We start from the raw sequence: 27,429 nt of genomic DNA on the forward strand, positions 1-27,429 counted from the left end.
TGTGCTTGGGTATTTTTGCCCCTGGCAATAACTTCAGAATTTTCTTGAACTTTTGAACTGGTTGGATCTTCAAACCAGGATGGAACTGGTGTGATGCACAGAAGAGCTTTGGTGTAGAGCAAATTACAAGATCACTTAGGTCAGATTATTGCCAAAAGCAGCACTTTTGCCATATCGTATCACAATGGACCAACTCCTATAGTGTTTGAAGTCAACCAATGCAATATGCTCACAAGCTGTTTGAGATGGCTTACATTGCTAATGCTTTTGAAACTGGTGGAGAGAAATGGAAGCTTCTCATTCCTCCAAGTTCAGCAATCAAAACAGGTATGAAAGCTATCCCACTCAGTACTTTTTTACTATAATAGCACTAGCTTTTAATGGTGATTAAAGATCGAGCTCTAAGCTCTCTGATAATGCACATCATTCACTAATCTAGCATAAAACAGATTTGCATTTTTTGTGTTAGTACATCTGTGTTCTTGATGTTGCAAAGCAAATATATCATGCCTAGTTTATTTAGGGCAGTTCTGGGATGTCTTAAACAGTTTCTTTTCAGGCAGTACTTCTGTCAGCTTCCATGAGCTTCAGGATTTCAGCTTCTTGCATGTAATGCAATCTATATGAAAGTCAAGTTCCTTGAAATGCAGGTTCCTTGACAGTCACATTCAATTTTTATTTTAGGAGGAGGAGACTTTATTTTTCTTTTTGTGAGAGTACAAAATAGAAGGAAAGGTGGAAGGGAGAACACTGTGTTAATCTTGGATTTACTGTCACAACAAGTATGCAGTGTTATTTTAGGAAGCTGTACAGAGCAGAGGATTCCCTTAGTCTGTTAATTCATTTGAAACAAATCGTTAGCTAACTCCTCTCTTGGTGAAGCAGTCACAGTGGACAATCCTCTTCACCCTTGCACACACATGCAGACAGTGACCCAGAGCTGCACTGATGTTTGGAGGTATAACTAGGTATAAATGACTCACTAAGCCTTTAATACTTCCGTTCACAAAGAGGCTCAACTCTAAATGACAAGGACATGATCCTTTTTTGAAATGCGAGGGATGAGTCCTCCTTGTCTACTCCTGTCTGTATGCTGTTGTTCTTCCAGATAAGATGGTAGATGTGGAGAGGCAAAGCAAGGAGTAGAAACCCTTTAATTTATTCCAAATGTTTTTGACTTCTCCCCACATGACCTGGCAACTATGATAACTGGCGTCAGTGCACTGATCACCTCAGGCAACTGAAATGAGGCTTCTACCACATGTGGAAAACCTGACACCAATGTTTTGCACTGCTGGGCATAGTCAGAGCTGAGCCATGCCCTATGGAAATGCAGTGCGGTTTCCCCATTCCTTGCAGGGATGTGTGGCTTGCATGCACTTGCTGTGGAGAGGGAGAATGGGGATGTGCTTTGGCGTTGCTGGGTTGGCTGTGTTGCTGAGGAAAATGAAGCAGGTGAAGCAATGGCATAGCCCCTGTGAACGATGATGCTGAAAGAAGCCTAGTTTGCTACAGTCACCCTGACTGTAGTGCCTCATAAACAGCAAAACGAGAGTACTGGGAAAAGAGGGTTCCTGGTCATCTGATAAAGATGACTGCAGAGATGAAAGCAAACAGATACAAACTGGGATTTAACCCCATTACCAAAGCAACTTGCAAGCCTACGAACATCAGGAAACAAATTTACTTAGGGTTCATGCTGACTTCTGCCAATGGGGAAACTGCAGGGCAGGAGATCCAGCCTGAGTGAGCCTTGCAGGGTGGTAAAGCCCATCTTTCCCAGCAGCTTCCTGTCTGGAGGAGCCCAGCCCTGGGGCATGGTTGGAATATACAGAGATGCATGATTTGAGGTCACCCCTCAGCCTGTTCCTGTTCATCAGTGGGGTGGCCACAGGGGAGAAATCTCAACAAAGCTCTAACAGCACCATGGTGCTACTTCTGTGAAGAGTGACTGTGCCTTGAGTGTGTGAAGGTGAGGTTAGCACCAGCTCTCTACCCTGCTATTAGGGCATGTGACACAGGACCTGTAACATACTATAGCAATGTGTTGAGACTCCGTAAGTACTTCACTGAGTGACTCAAACACAACTGGTATATATTCAGTGTATCATAGAAGAGAGAACTCATTCCTTTGGAGGTTCCTCTGTTGCCATTTTTACTTCATGATGTAAGAATTCAAGGGCAGTCTGTCATCAGATCACAAAGGCAATTTCCTAATGCTTTATAGGTAAAGAGAGGTTGAGGCTTTCCTTTATAAATGTAATTATTTTTATTATTGTAAGATTACCATGTTCCTGTTTGTCAGACTTTTGATTAGACTTGTAGAGTATGTTTAGAAAAAATAAACTTACCACCACTAAATATGATACTGCCTTGTCAGGACAATATAATTTTATACTTCTTGAGTAACCGAGGTTCTTCTGACATTCTATCTATGTATCATGTCAGCACTGCTTGAATGGCATAAAATACTTAAATCAAAGATCATAAGCTCCCTCAGGTCCTCCTGGAAATCACTGGGTTTATTTCATTTTCTTAAAGAAACATAATTAGAAATACTTGATGTTACACAGTATTTCAAAGTATTCATTCTCAACAGGAGTAAAAGAAGACTTGTAAAATAATAAAGATGATTAAAATAATATGTGTCCCTTGAAATTTATAATTTAAAAGCATTTTAACATAAAAACTAACCCAGGAATGGATGCTATGATTATCCAGCAAGAATCACTTTTTCCACAACCTCAGTGCAGTCACATACTCAGTGGAAGGAAAGAGATCTTTAACAACGCATCACAATACTATGAGACTGAATGCAGACTACAGTGTCTCTGAAAGCATGGAGGAATACGGACAAAAGGAAGTTGGTAACCCTAAATATAATTTGGCCAGGAAATGAGACTGACTCACTCTCCCAAGAATTATATTGTATTCTTCTAACTTGTCCTACAAAGGATTAAAATTAGTGGTTTTCAAGGCGTTGTCTGTTTTTTATTGTCATAGTTTGCCCCTATCAAGCAGGGATGTTATCATTTGAAAGAACTGTCAAACACAGGTAAAAATAAAATGTCAAAAATTTCCCTCCGTTTTCTGTTTCTGTTGTATCTGTGCCTAATGTCTCAGGATTAATCCTGATCCCACTTGATGCAATGGCAAAACCAACTCTGATGACAACAGTGAAGTGTTTGGTCTTGAGGTTCCTCTTCCTCTATTTTTCTGCTGTCAGAAGTACCCTCTTGAATCTTTCTGTAAATGGATATGCACAAAACCACAATGGCAAACAGAAAGGATTCTGTTATAAATCCTTTTTCAAAAATCATGAATGGCTTGGATATTTATCTCACATAATCTTAGGAACTGTTTCAAGTACAGCACTCTTTTCGAATGCTTGTTCACGTTGCTTGAAATATTCCAAGCTTTGTTATTGCAAGAGAATCTTTATGAATATTAATTCTGTAGGTGAATGGCTAATACAGTATTTTTGCTCTCTAATAACGTCCACATCAATGCTGAAAATAGCAGCCTAAAAACAGATTATATTGGAGTCCATATCTGAATCAATGAAGTGATCTAATTCATTTGTTTGGAGCAGCTTGGTCACTGAGTTGTGAAGCTCTTGCTCCAGCTTCTGACGTGTTTAATTGGAAATCCTTTTAATCAGCAGGCCCATGTGCAATTAACTCAATTTGGCAATATATTCATCTTTCAACTAAAACCATTTTGTATAACAGGAAGGAACTGTTGTATTTTATTACTATGCATAACTGTGAACAAAATAAAGAAATCATAATGCTTCAGATAGAATTTTCCTTAAGATGATTAATAGAATAATTTAAATCATTTAGATGTATGTTCTCCATAGTAATGTTGCCGCTAAATTGTTATTCTAACATAGATGGCTCTGTAGATGTAGACACTAAGCCATTCAAAGCAAGAAAACTGCTTAGATCTTAGATTTAGTAACCCAGTTAGATTACCAGAAAGGAAATTGCTAATCTTTGCTTGTGAGGCTCTATAAATAGCTCAGAACTGATGTAACTAATTCTTAACATAAAACCATTTGCATTGATAGTAGAGTAATCAAATTATCACTAGAAAAGTGAGAACCCTTCTAAAGCATCTCCTCTACACTGTACCTGCAGTGACAGAGTGATTCTTTATGCAGAGAATGAAAACAAGACAGTGTTTCGTTGCATTTGGCTACTCTTGAGAAAAACAAGCAACATAAGAACTAAATGAATAAAAATTGCATTAATGAGAGAAGATGATTTCTGTGCAGTATTTTTCTTGAGAATTACACTGAAATAGATCAGTTTCTTGCACACTTGCTGCAGAGGCAGTGTGATAGCACATACTTTTATTCCAAGATATCTTCCCCATTATCAGAAAAGTCAGATATGCATGACATGTTCCTTCATATAATTTTAATCTCTTATTTAGTTAAGCCAAATATTTAACTAGATTTTTCAATTAAAAAAAAACAATTAACAAGGTTGCAATGTTTTAAGCAATAATTGTAAAGCCTCTTAGTAATAGAAGAACGTTCAATATTTTATTGAAATTCTTTGTAAAAACTACTGTGATATGTTTTAAATTGTTGATTTATTTCAATCTCACCAGGCCTGTTTAGAAACAAAATTTTCCTAAATCTCTTGCTTTGGGTTGTAATTCTTCTCGCTTTGCAAATGCCAGGGTATCATTTTGCAATGCAGTGACATCACAACAGAAGAGTATGTGGCGATGGCACCACATGCCTACAACATAACATTGCAAAATAAAGTTTTTGTGAGCAAGAATATAATTTCCAGGGTATTAAGGAGCAATTGCAGGCTCCAGGATGTAGACTTGCCTTGTTAAAATCAGACTGATCCTGTGAAAGATGAGGCTTCAGCCAAAGTACTTATTTGTAGCAGGATACTTCATAAGAACTGAACAAGATAAACAGGAAACACTCTCTCTGTCATCTAAATAATAAGCACCTTAACAAATACTTATTTGTGTAGGAGAAGTCTTGTAATTAATGGATTTATTATGATTACGAGGTTCAGGCCCTGGCTGTGAGGTAAGAACCACTTGGTCAGACAACTGAGAGTTAAGTTTGTGGAGGAAAGAGGAAGGAGGGATGGGGATGTTGGATGGAATGGAGGGAGAAGGGAGAAGCAGCAGCATGCTGAGGGAGTGGTGGCTTGGGTGCAGAACCTGTGAGCCATGCATGCCTGTGGCTTCTTGTGTCACTGGAACTGTGCAGTGAAGAAATAGGCAAGGAATTCAGCTGTGCGTCATTTACTTTATTTTCGGTAACATTTCAGAAAACTCACTCCTTGGAAGCAATTTCAAAAAACACTTAGAGCACTTAAACGCAGTACCTTGAAGCAATTACAAATACCAGCTTAAAAAGGAGTTGGCAGATGCTCAAAATCTTTCAGAAAATCAGAGATAAGGAAATGCTGGCTATCTTCAGTTCTGCCTTGAAAAATCTGCTTCTCCAACCACCATACATTTGTCCAGTCTGTCAACTCTTATTTTCAAATTCATTTTAGCCAACGGATAGCAAGGAGATGGAGCAGCCATTTCGTTTTCTTCACAGTTAAAGCAGGAAAAAATTATTCAAGGGTGCTGATGTGATTGGTGACACAGGAGGCAGATGGAGGCTGGGTGCTGTGGTGCTCGTCTCCCTCATTTTGTGTTCCCTCTCCATCTCTCTTCCAAAATTTAGCCATTCCCAGCAAAGAGTGAGAAAGGTTCTCCAGCACAGTGGTGAAGTATGTAAGGTCATCCAATTGCCATTACCTTCTTAGGCTTCACCACCCACGGATAAAAAATCTGATTAGAGTACAACAAGGTCATCCTTCCATATACTCTACCCAATTTTCCCACAGGTAGTAGTCTCCCAAATGCCATAAAGAATGCATTTCTAAAGAAGTTATAAACAAAAATTCTAAGCCTGTCCTTGTAGCCTAATATTGATGCTATAAAATAAGAAACTGCCAGATTCTTCCATCCTCATATACTTTTCATTATCACCTTTGTGGTAGGGAGCTAGTCAAAACTGAACTTAAGCAGTTATAGACAGAAGAGAGAGTGCTTTTTTTTATGCCAAATGCTCATGAATATAAGGTTTCCTGCATTCGCACGGTATTATTGCATGGAGTCTTTGTCTACTATAGTAAAACAGCCATTTGTTGTGGTGTTGAGAGAGGTATGCTTGAATGGAGTAGCAGGTCTTTTTACATCCAGAACATTGTTTTCACTTCAGTGCTTTAAATAATGTGGAAGTCTGCTAGGAAGAAAAAATTAATACATGAAATCATAGCCTATTTTATCTCACGCAGAACTGGTTACAGTTATGAGCCCATACCTGAGTAGCATGCTTAAGTAATCTTCATTTTGTTAGCAAGACCAAACACCCTGGAAAAGACAAAAGGTATTTGTTGAGTGTTATCAGCTAAGTAAGCATACTCAGTACAAATGAGAAGACTGAGAAGTACGGAACAGGAAAACCCACGTGCCTTACATTGTGTTTAATGGAGATCAACCAATTGTCTAACCTCTTCTCTTGGAAAGCCTGCAACTTATTCAGGAGAAAAACAATAGTAATGCAGGGCCAGACACTTCTTGCACTGATACCAGTGGCAACACATTTAGTTATTTCAGTGGGGAAAGAGCCAAGCCTGCAGATGAAAGCATGAAATTTTTTTCTCCATATTAATGAACCAGCACTGGCCAGAGATAAAGCCTTGATGTGTGAAAATAGCTAATTGTAAACACAAATCTAAACGAGATTTTGCATTTATCTTTTCAACAAGACAAACAAGACAAATAAGCCTTTTAGCCAAGAAAAATGTATATTAATTCAGTTCCCCAGCTAAGGCACCTGTGCAAACAGTACCATCCCCAGGCATTTAAAACAGAAAATTTTATAGCTATTAGAATAATGATTAACACCTGATCACTTCACAGAGAATGAGGAACAGATCTGAAAGATCTGCAAAATGAAAAGATGTTGCCTAACAAAGCAATGCCACAACCAATCATTCTACAAGAATGTTCAACATTTGAACAGTTTTCTTCAATCAAACTGTAACATTCGACTTTCTTTTGAGAAAAAAGTTGATTTGGTACATTTAATATTTCATGCAGATTATTTTTAAACAAAAATTGCTTTTAAAAATTTTAAAAACCTCAGCATTTTTGCTGTAGACCAACTATGAAAATATTTGAAACAAATGGGTATTTTATTATTCTAAAAACATTTTCCTAATGGCTTTCCAAAGCAGGAATTTAATTAACTGATGATCATGAGTAATCTCAACATAAACTATTTTAAATCTTCAGTAGAAAGACTTGTCTTCAGATCAATTCTGGTAAAAAAAAAATTCTAGGACAAAGTTCTGAGATAATCAGTTATAAAATCTAGAGATCCCACTGTAGCACATTATGTCATGAAAAGATCTTACAGGTGTACAAAATTCTTATTTGGAAGATTAAATTTGAAAGTGGCCCTTAGAAACAGGTAGGAAAGTGAAATTTTTTATATATATACATGTACATATTTTCAGGGCAAATTTTCTTGCCCAGGAACTTTTAGTCTGCAGAAAAAAAATGCTTCATCTGTGTTTGCGTTCAGCTTTGGTGGTTCTACTTTGGGAGGAAAATGAACACCATGTGTTCATCACTGATATATTAAAATATATATATATATCCAGGGTCTAAAAAAAAAATAGTCTGAGAAGCCCAGTCTTATCCTATCACTAGGAAGACTAGAGATTCATGGGACCAGAATAGTTTCTAACTTATATTAAGGTCTGTAACTAGATTGACAGTAGTTGAGGTAATCAGAACCCTTTAGATGTTTTCAGCACCACGTACACATCTCGTCTATGCAGACTCAGACTGACCTCGGCTTAAGGTTAACCTGAAGTTTTTCACAAGTTAATTTAAAAGAAGAAAAAAACAAAACAAAACACAACAGCTGATCAGGGCAGAATCCTGTCCTGCAGACTGGAGTCTCTGAGAGCCAGCTCAAGCCATTCCTTGGCTGCTAAAAGGAATCTATTCACAGTCCAGCAACACACAGATGGTTTTTATTTACAGCCTGCCAGTATCATCCAGACTAACAGCTAATTGAGACTGTACTATTTTCATGCTTGATCTTTGCTGAGCTATAAATGATGATCCCTGCAAAAATATTTTCCCTCATAACTTATACAGTGTGCCTTATATTTGTCCTCCTCAAATTTCCAAGAAATGACCAAGTGGTGCCAAAAGCTCCTTAAAGATTATGAACGACTGAGTCATCATGAAATGATTTTTAAATGACCTAGGAAAGCATTTTATATAAGAGGATTCACGGACTGAATATGTAAGCAAGCCCCTCTAGCACAGGTTGGGAACTGGGTGTTGGACATTAGGATTAAAGCTTGGAAAGTGTTTGTTTCCATTTATTACAATCCCAGCTTTGCAGGGTGAGTCAGAGAAATGCTGGCAAGCAGTTGTTTGAGAGACTGACCTCACAGGAGATAAGGAACCACTGCAGGATGCACTGAATACCTCTATCAACTTGTTTTCATCAATACTTAAAAGAAAATTGCAGCAGAGGAGCCTATCCTAGCTTTTACGTGTGCTGACTTCTTGCAGGACTCTGCTGTTAGTTAGCTTTTCAGTGCACGATATATAAACAAAAGAATTTATAAAGGCTGTGGATTCAGAAATTTGAACCTAGTCTGCAGGAAAAAGGAAAGAAACAGTTAACATTTATTGTGCTCTGTAGCGTCACACAAAACTGCCAGTGGAAGACAAAAATACAAAACATGCTTGAAGCAAAATTAGCACGCAAAAATCCCACCATAATAGGACAGAATTATTTTGCTTCATATATGGAGAAATTTGAGACAAGAATCTTCATTATCTATATTCTTCTTCATTATTTCCTAACTAGATAAATACGTAAAACTTTGTTGTTCAGTCTATCCATATGCTTATTATTAGCACTGTTAAGAATGAACCAGGAGAAGAAATCTACCATCTCAAGCACTGTGTGGACAAAAAGGAGGAGGTAGTCTGCATCCTGAATTGCTTACAGTAAGAACAGACAAGACAGCCAAAAATTAGGGACAAGAGATGATAAAGCAAACTAGAAACAAATCTGTGGCCATGAACACTGTAGTAATTTAACAACCGTACCAGCTTTCTAAACCCTGCTTGCACTGGGGGCAGGAATATGATAAGCTAAAGGGAAAGACAAAGCAATGGAGGGATCTAGAAAGAGGAGGCTGCAACTATCAGAGGCAATTCCAGGGGAACCACAGTGAAGCCTGTTTGGATGAGGCGTCACAGTGAACAGCTGCTTTGGCACCAGCCTGTCAAAATTATAGCAAAATAGTATTAGTGTTTGTGAGTCTTTGCTCACGTTGTCTGCTGCTGTTGGCACAAACACCCAGTTACACCCCCAACAGCCACACATTTGGAAAGACAGGAGATCCTAATCCTGCAGACAGATACACTTTTCCCTCTTAAACATTTCTAAATATGGAAAGACTTGGAATTTTTTTTCTCTGAGTATCTTATTCTCAAAAAAAAAAAAAAAGAAAGAAAGAAAGAAAAAAGAGATTTTTGAGTCAGGCAAGATTTCATTTCATGGAAATCCATGGCAAGTTCAATTGTTTCAGTTAGGGAAATGAAATGTGTTTATTTAAGTTCAAATGCTACACTTTGACATTTTTTAGCTGGATTTATTTTTTAAAATTAATTAGATTATACCTTCACTTCATTCATCCTCAAATGAATTAGTAAAATACTAACTAAGCCTGAAAAATAATTATGCAACACGAGTCTCATGCCATTTGCCAGCAAATGGAAAAATGCAGTGAGAAGTCTGCAGTTGTGCTAAGCACAGCAGTCAGAAATTATCTTCTTGCCACCTTTTAATGTTCATTTTACTTGTTCATTTGCTTTTCTGTTTTTTTGTTGTTGTTGTTTGTTTGTTTGTTTTTTAAGGTGATCTAGACAAGTATATACTTGATCCATTCATCCAGGAAATTCTCCTTGTTCATCATAGAATATGCATACCTACCTCAAAACACACACACGCGACTTGCTTTCAGCTTTTCAGACACTGGATATTTTTCCCCCAGTACTGAAGAAAATGGAAGTGGCTGCTTGTTACTCCATGGGTTGCAAGATTCAAGGGGAGAAGGAAAGAGCACCCTGCAGATGAGTTCTTTCTATATAGACTACCTTTCCAGTAACATTTTTTGCACAGAAAATAGGAGGTTCCTAAAAGCATCTAAGTAGTTCTTTAACTCCTTGATCTCACACAAGCAAAGGTGCAACCTTTAGTGAGCCATTTCCAGATTTGGTTTAAGTTTAATGGCCAAAGATCATACCCTAATGTGCACCAGGGATAAATTCCAAACAGGCATAGCACTGTGCTTGCTGCATGAGGGCCTGGTCAGCAAGCCAGCAGCCTCATGCCACACTAGCTGTGAGTAATCTTAACCTATAGCCAAAGTACGCAGGGCCTGAACAGTGCTCTGTACTTGGCACAGTAAATAGGCAATCTAACAGGCAAAGAATGTGCAATCTAAATTTAGATGTGCTGTTACAATGAGAACTACCAACTTGGTGAGAAAGGACTAATGGAATATGAGAATCACAGCTTCATCTCAAAAGGTAACTGCTTGGCACAAGTCGTGTTTTGATGATACTTCTATTTTAAAGATATCATTCAATTCAATTGGGCTGCACCATGATAGAAACAACAAGACAAAATTAATGAAGGGGGGGGAAGGGACAATGTCTGTGAGTAAAATTTAGAGCACTTCCACTACAAATATATTAGAATAGAAAGAAGATGTCATCCACACCCAGATCAAGGATGCAGTCATCAAAACAAGTATGAACTAATACAAGGAGCACTTGAAGTTGCAGTCTAGAGAGTTTCAGAAAGTCTTCTAAGCCAGTACAAGAAGTCTGCTTGTGACGTGGTCATTAGGAAACCGATAAAGTACTCAAAGTGAAGAGTGGTTTGGATAAAAATCACCTTTTTTTTTCCATCAAACTGAAAAGGAACAATGATGAAGGCCACAGAGGAAACCACAGCAGTACTCACCTAACCACTGGTGCATTTCCAACACAGCTTCTTACAGAGTCTAATCAGGGAGGCTCCATGGCAAACATCCCTTTCCAAACATGGACCTAGAGCAGGAACTTAGCTCTTGCTGTGCTTACCCTACAGCTGTGGGTGAAAAATGGTTGGAGAAAGTGAACAAATTATGAGTAGATTCATTCATTATGTTTCAATTCACGTTTAACTCAGATAAAAATGTTGTTACTTTAGCTACTTCGCAATGAGGTAATGCTCATAATAAAGTAAATTACTAAAAATAAATGAAAATGAAAATCATAGGAAGCGTAAGTCCAACGTACCTAGTACCCACTGACAGAAATCAAATTTTTGAGATAGTTTTTCAATAATATGTAGCATTCCATTAATATAAATTTTAAAGAAATGAGATTAATTACTTCTTCAGGCAGTGCATAATTTTTCAATCATGCACAGTCAGGACAAAAAGTCTAATTACAATGAATGTTACAAAGAAAGAAAGAAAGAAAGAAAGAAAGAAAGAAAGAAAGAAAGAAAGAAAGAAAGAGAGAAAGAAAGAAAGAAAGAAAGAAAGAAAGAAAGAAAGAAAGAAAAAGAAAGAAGGAAAGAAAAAAAAGAAACTACACCTACAAGTAAATTGCACTCAGAAAAAAAAAAATGTTTGGTGGAGTTTACACAAGGTTATATGTATGTACAGGTTAACCATGTTGAGTAAATAACGAAGAAGCAGTTTTGAAACAAAAAAGTATCTTCTGCTTTTTCTTATGTCAATCCCAGAAGTAGTCAGTGAGTTAACCTGCCATTGGTGGACTTCCTTGTTTTTCAGAAAGGTTTCTCTCTCTACTTGCTTCTAACTAGTTTTCTCCTTCTTTCTTTAGTACCAGATAATGCCTGTCCTCTGAACTACAGCAGAAGTATTGCCCGGGGCAGGTAATATCTGGCCCAATCAAGATACTTACAATTGCTGCATTTGCAGCTGATTGAGTTGTTTTAACTGATCTCTTAGTTAATGGTGATAATGAACAGACACTTCCACAACCTGATTCCTCTCATGTGTGTGCAGATGACTAGAAGAATCCAGATGCATTGTGTCCTTTCTGGCCACTGACTGAAAATGGGAGGCCAAGGAGACTAGCTAAGAGACGTGAAACCAGATAACATTTACAAGAGTAGATGTTCAAATTGTAGGTGCAGGAATGAGGTACATTGTCCCGAAAATGCAATTTTCTTCAATGTTTCAGAAGCAGAAATATTTTGATATTTTGTACCTGGCACTGCGTAGCTTTTTTTTTTTTTTTTTTTGCTATAACTCCATAGTATAAAAAGTTAGATTTTATCCTTCTTCTCAGGGAGATCATTTGTCTGGATTTCAAAATGGAAGTTCAAAAGTAACAAATAAAGAATTAACAGATATTCTAATGATGTAATTGAACTAAATAAAGGAATAGCATGATCTAAAGAATACTCAATCACAATCAAAACCATATCTAAAGCATTATATTCATATATCTGCTGGTACAGAATCTGAGTCCCAAGAAAAACAGAAAGATTCTTTTCTATCACATGAAAATTGGATTATTTGTGCTCATAACAAATCATCCAAATTATTAAAACATCTTCTACTGAAAGAAAAAACACAATGGGAACATACGTACAGTAAATAAAACTGAAAGGTTTCTCCCCTCATTTCAGCCCCAGGGTTTTCAGCCTCGGGGGTCTTCATTTTGAATAACATATCTGTAAGTAATTCTAAGTCTCCAGGCAACCAACATTTTGCAATTGGCCACTAAATAAAATTCTCAGATGACAGAAAAGAAAAGAAAAAAAAAAAAGATTTAAAAAAAAAAAGAGGGAATGACAAACCCCACTCATTCATCACAGATAACAGGACACATTTCATTGAGTTGGACTTTGTGCACAGTTATCAAGTATCTTAATGTGGTTATTAAAAACAAGGTCATGACAATACGAAATACAAATTGCTATGGTACCACACCTATGTGATATCTCTGGCCTGTAAAGGTCTGTAAAAGAAATAATCTGCTACTTATCAGAGCTTCTAGCAGGGTTAAACACTGATCTAAGGTTAGTGGGGGAAGAGCCATAGACACGCAGGATGCCTTCCATGACCCCATGAAGGCCATATTCGTCGCTGACTGTAGCACTACTTGGAGAGAGATACCAATTCTGTCTCTAAACCTTCCTGCTTATCTATGCTTTTTTTTTTTTTTTTTCATTCTATGCAGGATAGAAAATGAGACTTCACAAACTTTTACTTATACTTGAGCTAACTTGTAGCTAACAATAATTTAGTAATGCACAGCTTGCAGCCAAATAGGCTGTGCAGTATCATGGCAATGGATATTTTTCTAGGTTCTCTCAGCAAAGTATGAGATGCATTTCTGTAAGTCTTGGAAGTGATGAGGAGAAATGTACAACCACTCCAGGCACTTTGAGTGAAATTATGGTGATTGTTCATATCATGTGAAATAGAAAGGAAGAGCTTTGGGAAGTCGCTTGAAAGACTGGCACAGGGAAAGCTATGAGAATACAAGGGTTCTTTTGACACCCAGAGGCTTCTCTTCACATTTACCATTATCACCAACTTTAAACTCCCTCAAAGCATTTGAATTTCTATTCTTGGGATTTTATATCTACACTGGCAGCATGGAGAGATGTAGCTGCCCAAATCTCTTTGCAGGTTGACTCTGAAGTGTGCTGCTGAAAGTCATTAATGTAACACTTTTAAATCACTTTTTGAAAGTTTCCTTTGGACTGCAAAAGTATATCTGTGGTGACCATGAGACTAATAATTTCTGGAATCACACCTAACTATATTTTTCTCACAGGCTGCATTTACTTTAGATCATTTCTTTCTTCTTCCATAATTCTGGAGCGGAAGATCTCCAAAATAGGCATATCATCTGTGTGATCCTTTGTGCGCTCACCAAGAACTGAGCCTAAAATGGCTCAATGGCTCTAAAAAGAATGAGTATCAACAATACACATAAGGGTGGCTTCCTTTCTGAGCAAACGTTTTTTAAATTTTTCATTTTTGGACTGAATATTTAAAATTCCAGTGCTGGAAATACAGCACTGATGCAATGAAATACAGCCTAATCATCTGCAATTAGAGTACTGTGGTGGTGAAACGGTATTTCCTAAATGTTAGTGAATGTATTAATTCTTGTTACATTTTCATTTTGTATGTCAATTTTAAAATTTAAGTAGGCACTATTCTACTCAGTTGTCAAAGGCTTCTCCAAAAGGACATTTACTTCCAGTTATTCAAGCAGCCTCTGTTTCCAGCCTGAGTATTATAGATTGACATGGAGAAAGAATATGTATGGAAAGAGCAGGTGTATTAATCACTATTCTAAACTGAATCACTTTCGAAATATTGTTCCAAATTTTATTTTAGTTCATTCTGAATTTTTATGGTGTTTTATACAGCGTTATTGTATTTGTATGGGTCATTCATTCTTATTTCTGGTCTAATAAGAGAAGCAGTCTTATGAAATCTCATCTTCAGCTCATCCAGTTGAAGTCATATACCATTTATATTTTTAATAATACATAACACTAAGACATCTTGATGATTTGTAAAGTTGCACATTGCTGTATTGTCAATTTGAAATTTATAGCATACAAAACATGAAGATTCTTTCACATACTGATTGTTACACTTAAATCCTGTAAAATAATCAAGGAAATGTGAGAAGTCATAAGGCCACCTACTTTATCTTTTTTATTTATATTTTTTACCTGAATGTTCTATCACTGAAGCAATATTCTGTAAATAAATTCTTGATGGAGAATTGTTTGAGAGAGTTCCATAAGTTTTCACATTTCCTGCAGATTTTCCCAATTTAGAATACACAGATCTGTTGTTCTGCATCATCAGGCTTGCAGCAGGTGCAAAAAGCCATCTGTAGCAAACATGCTGTCTTTCCTAATGCTCTTTTCCTTCCAGTGCTTGAAGGGGAGATGTTGCAAGGTTTGTGGGAATTTTCCTAAATTCCTATTATGCACACCCTTCATGATTTTTCCAGATGAGATAAGTTATTAAATGACCAGTGCTCACTTTGAATGTATGACTCGGTTTCTCAAACATTGGCAGAGGTTTATATGCTCACCTCAATACAACTCCCTAATGAGGAATCACTGAAGTCACGCTATTTGATACCTCTGTGAAACAACATGCTGTGCTGAGCAAAGGCTGTTTGAAAGCCCATCCTAAGAGCTAATGCTGGAGCTCAGATGCTCAAATGTACTGATGCGTAGCTCCACTATATTGATGACTAGGGTCTATGTGTTTATTCTGACAGGCACTTCTAGCCATAAGCCAGAGGAGTGGATGCAGATGGAAAATTAGTTTCTTTTCCACTTTTAGAAATAAACGTTTGCTGAGCAGAGAAGCATACTAAAAGTTTCAAAGACATTTCTCTACACAGCTTAAGGATTTATCTCTCCGTTACGGAGAGACTAATACATTTCACTATGTTTGGACCAAAGCACAGTCTTGGTTTTGGCCTTGTTGTGTACCTTAGGAGCCCATGGTTTCATTTTTTCAAGCTCAGTGATTTGTTTGTATTTCTACCTCAGGCTTCTGATGTGCTTCTGATAAGCTACAATTACAGGTAAACAGGTTAAACAAGAATTCAAGGACATTGCTGAAATGCTGAGTTTAGCATCCCTCACTCCTCCTCGCACACCACCATTTTTGTTTTCCTAAATTAAGAACATTAGAGCAGCTGAGAAAAAAAAGTCACAGACCCATGCCACTCTCTGCCTACTTGTCTGGAATTCATCAAAGAATCTGACTACTTTCCTTTTGTATGAGAAAAAAAGAAAAAAAAAAAGTAATGTTAAGGACCACTGTATAGGATGCATTCAGATGCTAAACTAATTGCAGAGATGGATGGATGCATGAATAAATAGAAATAATTTCTTCACAGTAAAGATAGAAGACTCAAATATGAAGCTTTGTTTTTCAGTCCCCTCGCTTTTCTTCTCATAAACGTAGCTTAGAGAGTAGAATCAGATATATTTTCCTGAAATATGTTACTCAAAAGACATAGAATTCATGGTCATTTAAAGCCAGAACTATACCAGAAAGACAACCCTTCTCATTCAAGTTCTTCGTATCACCTTCTCTGCCTGAACCCACAAAGTGTACACTACACTATGTTTTGTAGGTGGTATGGACTGAAAACTAATTTAACAGAAAAAGAAGGTGCAAATTTCTGCCTTCCCACTACATCCTCCCAGCCTAGATGTGCTTACATCCATAGTGATTTTGCCAGCACAGAATGAGAGGTGATAGCGGGGGAATCAAAAGGCAAAGGAGGACAGAAAGGGGAGAGTGATTCATCCAGCTAACTGCCTGCATATCTGCCTATAGCAGGTCCCAGGGAGTGGCCCGATACAATCCACGTAATGAAGAGGGCTCTTTTCCTGCTATGGCAGTCTTCTGCGATTCTTTTTCTTACGAAGCTAAAATATTGCTTGCTTTCCTCATGTAGCTGTGTGCATATACCTGTGTGCAGATGCAAATAAACGTGTGTAGGCAACTGTCAAGGAGACTTTGCATTTCAATATGAAACTAAACGTTTGTGGCCCCTAACTGGTGAGAAGTTAATTCCAGTATCTTGGCAGGGTTGTTGGGGAGATTAACTGGTCGTTGCTGAGGTATGAGGGCCATTGTCAACTGTTTTGAAAGTGAATACTTTCTGCAGAAAAGCTGTGATCATCGAGATACCGAATGGAACAGTGATGCACATCTATCCACAAATATGAAGTCTCTTGTCCTTTTCTGCCACCAGCCCGTCCCTGCTTTTCATACAGATTCCCCTCTGTATTATGTGGTCTTGTGCATAGCCTTTGCATAGCCTTTCTTCTCTCGCATCCACACGCAGGTTTTAGTCAGTTCTGTAATCTCCATCCCTACCAGGTCTCAAAAGGTGAAATAAATAAATAAATAAATAAATAAAAATTGCATTTTCAGCTGTAACAATATGTCCCAAAACAGCTTATTTGCAAAATAAAACCAAATGGAAGCCTTACAAAACTCAGATCACTCTATATCACAAATCCCAAAGAAGAGTCATTAAAGAGACCACCTGAGTTCACTTCATTGTCACCTTCGGTGTCTTTCTATACAAGCCTGGAATTTAGATAATTTCTGGTAACTCCAGACACAATCAAGGGGCAGGCTGTTACTTCCAAAAGAAGACAGCAACACCGTTGTGGAGACCTACAATAAGGTGCAGTACCCCTCAAAGACAGAAAGTAAAGTATATCTGTATGCAAACAACAGGGCTGAAAAGCTCAGATGATTCTAGCCAGCAGTTTTCAACTAAGTGATCCTAGGCAGGATGTCCTGGTGGCACTTATTATTGCACTGTTAAGTCAGCAACGATAGATCCTATATTAACAGCATGCATTTCTGCTTAAAGTAATGAGAGGTTTGAAATGTATTCCTGCTAATAGGTAGGATAGCAAAAGACTGTGTGCCCAGAAATTAATAGAATTCATGCAGCATTGTTTTTGCTACCCTTCAGGATAAGCCAAAAAATCAGGTGAATAGGCAAGCAGCTTGAAGAAGCAGATATTGTTGATACACGCATATTTATATATCTTATCTAAACTTTGAATCTACTGCAAACAGCTGAAGAAATATTTTGCACTTCGTGTTTTCAATGAGGATTATTCTTATCTTCTGTTCACCATACTTTTGTAATATGCTTTCCAGATTCTTCAGGTTTTAGACAAATTATGGCTATTCAACACATGACTTCAGAAGTCCATGATTCCTATGGTTGATTTGCCAATGATTCCATGATGCTTGATCTGGGTTTTGCCAAACCTACAAAACTCCTGCAAGCGCTCTCAGATTGATCAAATAAAACATTTAAAAGCACTGCTAACTTCAAGAGGAGAAATGATGGCATCAAAGGCAATAAAACTGTTCACATACTTGTAAATAAACTTTTGTGCCAGTGCTCGGCCAGACAAAAATCAGTCTTTCAGATGAAGTCCTTTATGTCTGAACCTTTCTCATGCTGTTTTTAATTGAAATTGTCCACATTTAGAAACAGATCTTTCCTATGTACACCACAGGGAAAAGTAATTATAATGTGATAGAAGTCATGACTTCTAACAGAAGATATTAAGTATCTGATTCCCTGCCTTCTTTATAGACTTATGCTTAGATCATTGCTGGTGTAATTAACTTTTAAATCTTGGTTATTGTATGGACTATAGATTTGAATAAATGATCTGATGAACAAAGCCTACCTTACAGATCAACATAGCAAAACTAATTTTAACTTAAGAAGGAGAAACTGCTCTCCAGATTGGAAAGATATGGATTTTACGGATGGACTGCTTGAAGGAAGCAGAACTGGCTGCAGGATCAAATCCAGAGAGTGGTGGTCAATGACTCAATGTCTAGATGAAGATTGATGACGAGTAGTGTCCCACAGGGGTCAGTGCTGGGATCGATACTCTTTAGTATCTTCATCAATGACATCAACAATGGGCTTGATTGCACCCTCAGCAAGTTTGCAGATAACACCAGGCCACACAGTACAATCAACATGCCCAAGGGACGAGATGCCATCCAGAGAGACCTAAACAGGCTTGAGCAGAGAGCCCAGGAGAACGTCATGAGGTTCAACAAATCCGAGTGCAAGGTCTTGCACCTGAGTTGAGGCAACCCCCACTATCAATACAAGCAGGGGGATGCAAAGATTGAACACAGCCCTGCTGAAAAAGACCTGAGGGTACTCGCTAGCTGGACATAAGTCAGCAATGTGTCATCACAGCTCAGAAAGTCAACTATATCCTGGGTTGCATCAAAAGAAGCGTGGCAAGCAGGTCGAGGGAGGTGATCCTGCTCCTCTACTCTGTACTGTTGAGGCCTCACCTGGAGCACCACGTCCAGATGTGAAGTCCTCAATACAAAAGGGACATAAACCTGTTGGAGTGCATCCACAGGAGGGCCATAAACATAATACGTGTGATGGAACATCTCTCAGGCTGAAGAGCTGGGGCTGTTCTCTTCTTTCACAGAAGAGAAAGCTCTGCGGTGACCTGATAGTGGCCTTTCAGTATTTAAAGGGGAGCTGCAGGAAAGAAGAGGACAGACACTTTAGCAGGGTCTGTGGTGACAGGACAAGGGGAAATGTTTTCAAACTTAAAGAGGGTAGATTTAGATCTGAAATAAGAAAAAAGTCTTTTACAGTGAGGGTGATGAGGCACTGAAACAGATTGCTCAGAGAAATGGATGCCCCATCCTGTAGACTCCCAAGGCCATGCTCGACCAGGCTCTGGGCAACCTGATCTAGCTGTGGATGTCTCTGTTCATTGCAAGGAACTTGGACTAGATTACCAGTAAAGGTCCCCTCCAATACTAACTATTCTACCCTCTCACACTGGTGTCCAGGAGAACATAAAATCAACAGAAGAAAAATCAAAGATGTTGTCTTTTCCTGCCCTGTAAGTTTATCCTACTTGTATTTGGTCCTAAGTAGAATGAATTAAATGGAAACAAATTAACCCTCTGTACTAAATATGTTTAGGAATTTAGCAACTCAGTTTGTGCTTCTGGTGAGATTCTGTGATAGGAAAAGTGTAAGGATTTTGCCTTAAGACCCTACTGAAAAAACTAGAATTTTAAAAAAAGTTTAAAGAGAAAAGGAAGCATTTTTGAAAATTTGTTTTCTTAAATAGGTTTCTAGGGCCATTTGAGGCAGAAGAGATCATTTCAGCTGAAATGTGAATGGCAATCTGCTGAAGTTATAGAGGCGAGAGGCATGAGGCTGCCCTCAGTGCTGATAACGTTCAGTGAGGGAAAGAAATAGGTGCAAGTAGGTTTAAAGCAGAAAACTACTGTGGCTTACTCCAAATCTGGTATGCAGGGGGTGCAAAACCAGGACAGCTTGTGCATCACAGGTAGGGAGCTCAGAGAGAAAGCATTTAACAGGTCCCCATCCCCAAAGTAGCTGATATAAGCCACCCACAGCCACTTTCATTCTAGCCCACCACTGCCACTACATACCACCTGTCCGTGCAATTCCTCCTGCCTCAATACCTGCTCTGTCCCCCAGCAGGCTCCAGAAAGACAACTGGAAAAGCCAGACCCATCATTGTCTTCACTCCCAGGTGCAGGGTTATGGCCACAATGCTTTCCATCTGGCAGTGCTTCCTGGCCCTCCACAGCCCTGCAGCAAGCTAGAAGGGCTGATGGGTTTTAAGCTACCATTCACTTCTCTCACCTAAATGTCTGCTTTTTATAGCTAAACTGATTGAATGCTAGCTAAAATCACGACCAGAGGTGGAGATAAACCAACAGGCAAAAGATCAAGTGAATAAATCCACAATATAAGACCAGGGCTACAGCCACTCAGTATAAGTTGCTGAAGCCTGACAAAAAGCTCCTTGCTTTCTGCTGGTTGCAACAGCAGCAGTCCCAACATGTTGTATGCCATGCACTCCCAAAAGCAACCCGCGCCCTAAAGTCACAGCTTAGAATCACTGAATCATAGAATTATTAAGGATGGAAAAGGCTTCTAAGATCATGTAGTCCAACCATCAGCCATCCCCACCATGTCTATTAACCACATAACTTGGTGCCACATCTACATGTTTCCTGAACATCTCCAGGGACAGTGACTCCACCACCTCTCTGGGCAGCATATTCCAATGCCTCACCATTCTTTGATCCTAAGATCAAACCTGAACTTTCCCTGATGCAACTTAAGGCCATCAGCTCTCATCCTATCACTGTTACCTAGAAGAAGAAACAGACCTCCACCCCACTTCAACCTCTTTTCAGGTCACTATATAGAGCTATGAGATCTCCCCTGATCCTGCTCTTCTCCAGACAAAACAATCCCAATTCTCTCAGCTGCTCCTTGTTAGGACTTCTGTTATGAGGACTCCACACTGTGTATAACAGCCAGTGCAGCCCCACCTGCCAATGCTGGCACTGCCAAGGCACCTCCTTCACTGCCCCTAGCCAGCTCTATTCCCCACTTTCTGGCAAACTCCAGCTTTGCAGCCTTGCAACATTAGCCGAGTCCAACTGAGAGGCTCCTGATTAGCCAAAGGGACAGCATTTGTTACAGTTATCTATACTTTCCTCATAAAAAAAAAAACAAACCACCACATTTTCATCTTCTTGCCACACTGCTTGCCAAGCTGCTGGTCAGGGGTGAAGGAAATACCTGTTTATCTAGATGTCAGAGAAAGTAACATGGCTGTCAAAGACTCCAGCAATTCATCATCATGGGGAACTGCAAGCAGGCCACAAAGTACAGAGGAAAACGTGGGTGCATAGTATTAAAAGTAATATCCCAGCAGTGAAAGGAGATTTAAGTGTTAAATTGAGTTAAATTACATTAAATTAATCACTGTGGAACTGCCATATGCACTCAGCTTACTTCATACTTGGATCCAATCCTCACCTGTGGCTGCAGCACTGAGGGTGTACACTGGGGTAAGGGATTTTCTAGACAGAAAAGCAAGCACCGCAACGCATCAGCACAGGGTTGGATCCATTTGCTGTGTTTGCACACTTTTTCTACATACCTACTCCACTGTGAGTCAGAGCTAAGCAGTAAATCCAGCACGCCAGCCAATGCATGACTTGTGTGTGCTGAGATTATCTGTGCTTCATGTGTGTACTTGTGGTGATATAATCTGAATGATGAAAACATAAAGATGTTCCTGATCAATATCCAAATACCTAGATTATAATTACATAGCTCAGAATGTGTGAAGGGACCTAGAGAAGAGAATACGAGAAAACTATATGCAGTTAAGGACTCTTTTTTCCTGCCTTAGCAGTGCAGTAAGGTTTTTTGAAAATGCAAATAGAGCTGGCAGAAATTTCCTCAGTGGAAGTCTAATTGCGCACTGCAATCAAGCACACAGCGACTCCTGTTCAAACACTTCATGCCTTAGCTGACATGAGGCACTGAAATAATAATGTATGTTATGTAATTACTGACCCCACAGTTATCACTGAACCAATAGCTTATACAGAAACAGCTTCCTTGGCTAATAACAGAAAACAGAATCAGAGACCTTACATGTGCTGTGTAACTGTTTAAAATTCATTTCTACTACATGCTAGGATGGGATATATTTACACCACAAAAGTTAATTATCAGTTTGCAACTTCTTAAGTATGTCTGGAATATTCAAGCAGTCAGGATTTAGAGATCTCCACCTAAGATAGCACACTGCAAATGTTCTTATCCCATGCCACTTCACATGCTGATCAAATGACACTTGCTATCCTGGAACTACATTTCATCCACATATTCCCTTCATCTTCATGCACTTTTCCCAAGAACAACAACAGAAAGTTTTACATGGATGTATTAACAGTGAGAAAGTAATGACTGGTTACATGAGTCTGGACTTGCTCAGGCTCACAGCTGGCCAAACAAACCTTCCTGCATGCTGTAGCCCGCTCTTCTATTGATGAATCACAGCAGCAATTGAAGCATTAAAAAGCAATAAGCTAGTTTCTACTAGCCTGCAGTTCAACCTGATGTTTTAAAGGGGACATGTTGGAATGGGTAATGCAGATTGAGCCCTTTTCCTTTCATTAGTTCTGGTTGGTATCCGGTGATGGTGTCTATGTATGGCTGCAGGCTGACAAGCTTTCCCATTTCTGTTGGGACTGCGCCCTGCATATATTTTCTTCTTCAATAGCCATGGAATTTGTTGGATGATTTGAACTTTAACAACTCCCAAATATATTGTTCCTGCAAAGTTCCTGTAAGGGTCACAAGAACAGGCAGCTATTGGAGGGGTTTATAAAGGAGTATTTTCTCTCCTCTCTCCATACTCTCCTGCCCTTTCTCTCCTTCCGTCTCCATTCAAGAATAGTGTTCTGGTAGTATTTTAGTCTTATGTAAAATTTTGTTCCAATTAACAAGTAGGTTCAAAAGCTATGGGGAAGCAGAGCTACATACACAGGCAGCTCATTGAGGTGTGTTTCCATTAAAAAGAATGCTAAAAAACTGAATGAGAGAAGCACGCTAATAATTCCTGTTTTAACCTTTTTTTTTTTCTTTTTTTCTTTTTTTCTATAGGCAATGGAAGCAGGGACACGTGACCTGAGAAGAATACATGGATGCCATCCAAACATGCAGAGATAGGGATGAGGAAAGCCAAGGCACAGATGCAATTGAACTTGGTGAGGGGTGTGAAAAACAAGAAGGGATTCTACAGGTGTGTTGAGCAGAAGAGAGTGTGTTGAGCTGAGGAGAGTACAACTCCTCTGATAAATGAGAAAGAAGAACTGGTTTCAACAGACATGGGGAAGACTGAGGAAATCAAGTTCTTTGCCTCAGTCTTCACTGGCAGTCAAGCTTTCCACATCTCTGATGTCCCAGAACCTCTAGTGGGGGGTCAGGGGAGCAAAAGCCCCAGTGTTTCTCATGGGCAGATTACAAAATTGACTGTATAGTGAAAATAGCTTTAGCTTTCTTATTTGACTTTTTTGACCAGATGGGAATTTCAGGTCCACAGAAGGACTATCATGCACAATTTCTTGGATTGTATTGCTCTCTCGTTGCAGAATTGCTGGTCCTTATTAGAATCTTCATACAGTGCAGAGGAGCACTTCATGCCGTAGAGAGGAGTGTAGCCAAGCTGATGGAACACTGCTGAGAATGGGGCTAAAACTCTTTGCAAGCAGGTATCTCAGTACTTTCACTCAATATTCCCAAGCTTTATTTTACATTAGGAAGGAGATGTCAGTACTTCCTTCAAATGTATCAAATGGACATTACACTTTTCTTCAAAACCATGACTGCTGTTCATGCTTACCTGCTTGTAAAAAAACTCTGTATGAAGAATGCTCAAGGGATTGTGAAAAGCAAAGATTTTTCTCTGGAAATGTGGGGTTTAAATTCCTCCAAGCGATGAAAGGGCAAATAAGCCTGCATCAACAGACCATAACACAGCTAGGCATTTACACACTCTGGCAGGTATGTAAAGACCACCTTCTTCCCCAGCTATGTTTTAAAAGCTGCTCTCATTGCATTTTGGGAGTTTCTGAGAACACCTGCAACATTAGATTACTGAGGAGAGACAAGCAGAAAAGGTCCTGTTTTGCTGATGCTGATGAGGAAGAGAAATAAGGAAGTCATCAGGCTTCATGAGCTGCCAGCCTGGGGGACTTTCATGAGGAGTTTAGGCACTGCTAGGATAGTGGGGTGACGGGAAGGACTTTCTGGGACTTCGTTTTAAATATTTATCTCAGGTAGTGATGTCTCTATTTTTTTGAAAACTGAATTCCTGCATGCACCAAAGACTGCAGTTATACTAAGTGTTTCTGTTGTTAGGAGAAAAAGCCACTCACCAGGTGCAAAAATAGAGAACAAAGTATCTGTACCCTGAAGGCCCCGGGACAAAAGAATTCCAGCCTGCAAATTTCACCTCTTGCTGAAGATAAAGGCAAAAGTCTTACAGATCCTTACCAGTCTATCCCAGAGCAAACTGCTTTTCCACCATCAAGTCTGGCAGTTGGCATGACTCTGTGCCTTCCATCAGTGGTCTAACCCCACTGCTGTCTGTTTCCAGCTCGTGGCTAATGTCTGATACTTTAGGAAGTGATAGGAGGGTAGGAGAAGTAATCAAAGTATGTCTAGAAAGGAGAGAAGGAATTCTTTCATAGCCCAAAGGCAATCATGTGATGTCCTCAGGACTGATTGCAGACTGTGATTTGGAGTTTCTCCTACTGAAGGATGCTTATCGATGATTGGATCTTGCCATGCCTTTATCAGTAAAATTTTAAAAGCTCTCTATTCCGAGATATCCATCCCATGTGCTAATACGTATGCAAAGTATCCAAATCACCTCAGGGTTTTTTTGTTTTGTTTTGTTTTTTTTTTGTGTGAATAAATTATGGTTCTTACATCTCCTCCACTACAGTTTGCATGGCAGCCCATAGGACAGCTTTGTGGTTCCCATTTAAAACCTCTGTAGTATTTCCTCAGCCTCCCTTTAGGAATGGGAACAAGGAATGCATGCCAGCTTCTAGCAATTGCTAACTAATGGGCTATGAAGAGCTCACATCTCTATATTTGCTTTCTAAATAACTATTAGATACTATTTGTCAGAGCACTTCACTGAGCATCTATTAAATGTAAGAGCAATAATGTACCTGCAGATAGACCCCAGCCTTCAGGAGCAAGTTCAGGCTGTCCCCAGGAAGGCATCTGCAGTTAATCACACAGGATTCAAGAGGGTTTGGCATTGCCTCATGGACAATCTTAAGAAATGAAGTTGACCTTTCTGCATTGCCATCTCTCTTACCTCAGCCCCATTTCTGCAAGGCGTGTGCAATACTTGAACTGCTCTAATTCCACCTGGTCTATCTGCAGGCGCATCCGCACAAGTGATGACTCTGCCTGCACCCTGAGTCAGCCGAGTGAAAGCCTTCTCTAAGCTAGAAGCTGTTTAGACGTGTTGCTGAAAGCTGTGCCCATTCTAATGCTTTTCTCCACAGACAAAAAAGGCATGTTGAATTGCTGAATTAACTGTTGTTGGGCTCCTCAAGCATAAAAATGACAGTGTTCTCCAGCACACAAAGCTCTCATGCCAAAGAAATCTCAGGACTCACATTCCTCTTGTACAGCATCTATGTGCCCCCCGCTTTCACTCCATCCGCATTCCTGCCTCACTCCCTTAACAGTCCCCCTGAGCCCATATGAGGGTTGCATACTGCAAGCAGATCAAGATCTCAAAACCAAGCCAGCTGTGATGAACACAGCTAGGGGAGAAAGCATTTCATTTTCCCAGGAGCTGGGAACATGCTGTCCCCACACTGCTGCTAGGGAACTCTGTCATGACACAGCAGCGTGGTCCTTTCAGGTGACATGGGGAGCCCTCAGCCATACAGTTGCTGAGTCAGGTGTCCCTTGTGTGCCAGGTGACCCTGAGAGCCACGACTTTGGGGATGGTGAAATAACAAACCTCTCTTATGCCCACCCTTGCCCTACCATTGCAAGGTTCTACCCCACAGTGAGTTTAAAGGCTGAAACAGCATGTATATTCAGTTTATAAAATTGCAGTTAATTACATGCTGCACTGGCAGTGGTGTGGATTTATTACAGCTAGGTAATAAAATGATTATCTGTAGGTGGAAAGTGCTAAAAGTATTCAGCCCTGCTCCTAAAGCCTTTGCTCTTACAAATAATAAATAATAACAGCATGAACTGCAAGCCTTCTTCTGCCCTCATTACCACTAATGGTGGAACTGTGCTAATATATGACTTTACTACTGTTGATAGCTAAGCTTGTTGGTACAGCTGACTTAAAAAAAAAAAAACAAAAAAAAACAGGATATTTGTGAAAATTTTTCACAAGTGCGGGTATCTCTGGCACTTTTACTGCACAGAAGCAAAAATCATGCAGAGCTTCCTAAGAGTTGTTGTGACTTCACTGTGCTCTCCTTGTGCTGGCCTCTGAGCCTATGACAGCATTATAGCAGGGCTATGTGTCTCCAGCAGAGGTGATGACAATTAAAGTGAGTAAACTGGTAAAAGAACACGTAAGCTAATAAAATTCTAGGGAGAAGGTCTTGGTATTGGTCCTGAAACATGGTCTCAAATTCATTTATTCTTCTATTTATCAGTTTAGTCATTTATTCATAAGGTTTATGCCTGTTTATGCCTAGGATTTTCTTGGTTAATTCCTCTGAGTAGTCAGCCACCAAGCAAGCTTTGCAATGCTTGTTTTTGTAAACATACGTCTAGACATAATTTAGATTAATTCACCCTAACGATGCTGTCGGTTTGAATCTATTACAATGCAAGTGCATAATGTGCAGCTGAAATGCAAAGTCTGAACCGGCTTTGCTGTGACTTGCCTCATGCGTCTTACTATACTGCAATTATTCTAGTAGGAAAAGTAATAGGGAACATGTTCCTTCCCCAGTTACGAAGAGGAGCCTGTGCAGAGGTGTATGGAGTTACGAGCTCTGAACATACATAATCAAGAGCTGATCATACAATGTTGTCTGGCTTCCCCTGTAACAACAACTGATTCTCGTTTATTCTTCTTTTCAAAGAATTAGTGCAAAAAAAAACAATGATCATTTTTGGTGGCTCAACTCCAATGGGTGCTCAAGCAACCATTGAGCAATGGCCACTGCCTTTTTGCATAGGTGCTCTAGTCTGAGGTACTCCTGGGTTTCTGATCCCAGCCCTCTCTCTCTCTCTATTTCTCTCTCTTTTTTTCCTACTTTGGACTTATCCCTTGGGCCTAGTTTGAAAACAGCATCCAGGGAATGATGA

At 39.3% G+C, this 27,429-nt stretch overlaps 1 long non-coding RNA gene across 1 annotated transcript; it reads right to left on the reverse strand.

The window, feature by feature from the left end:
* Positions 1 to 5,282: 5,282 nt before the first annotated feature.
* Positions 5,283 to 13,299, reverse strand: LOC109366441 (uncharacterized). Its single transcript, XR_014881393.1, has 4 exons — positions 12,760 to 13,299; positions 11,111 to 11,236; positions 6,359 to 6,408; positions 5,283 to 6,277 (listed from the first exon to the last, which is right to left on the reverse strand). It is a non-coding gene; the product is annotated as an uncharacterized LOC109366441 (long non-coding RNA).
* Between the last annotated feature and the right edge of the window lie 14,130 nt (positions 13,300 to 27,429).

The sequence above is a fragment of the Meleagris gallopavo genome, chromosome 2 (assembly GCF_905368555.1).
Source record: "Meleagris gallopavo chromosome 2, MGAL_WU_HG_1.1, whole genome shotgun sequence".
Classification (NCBI taxonomy): Eukaryota; Metazoa; Chordata; class Aves; order Galliformes; family Phasianidae; genus Meleagris; species Meleagris gallopavo.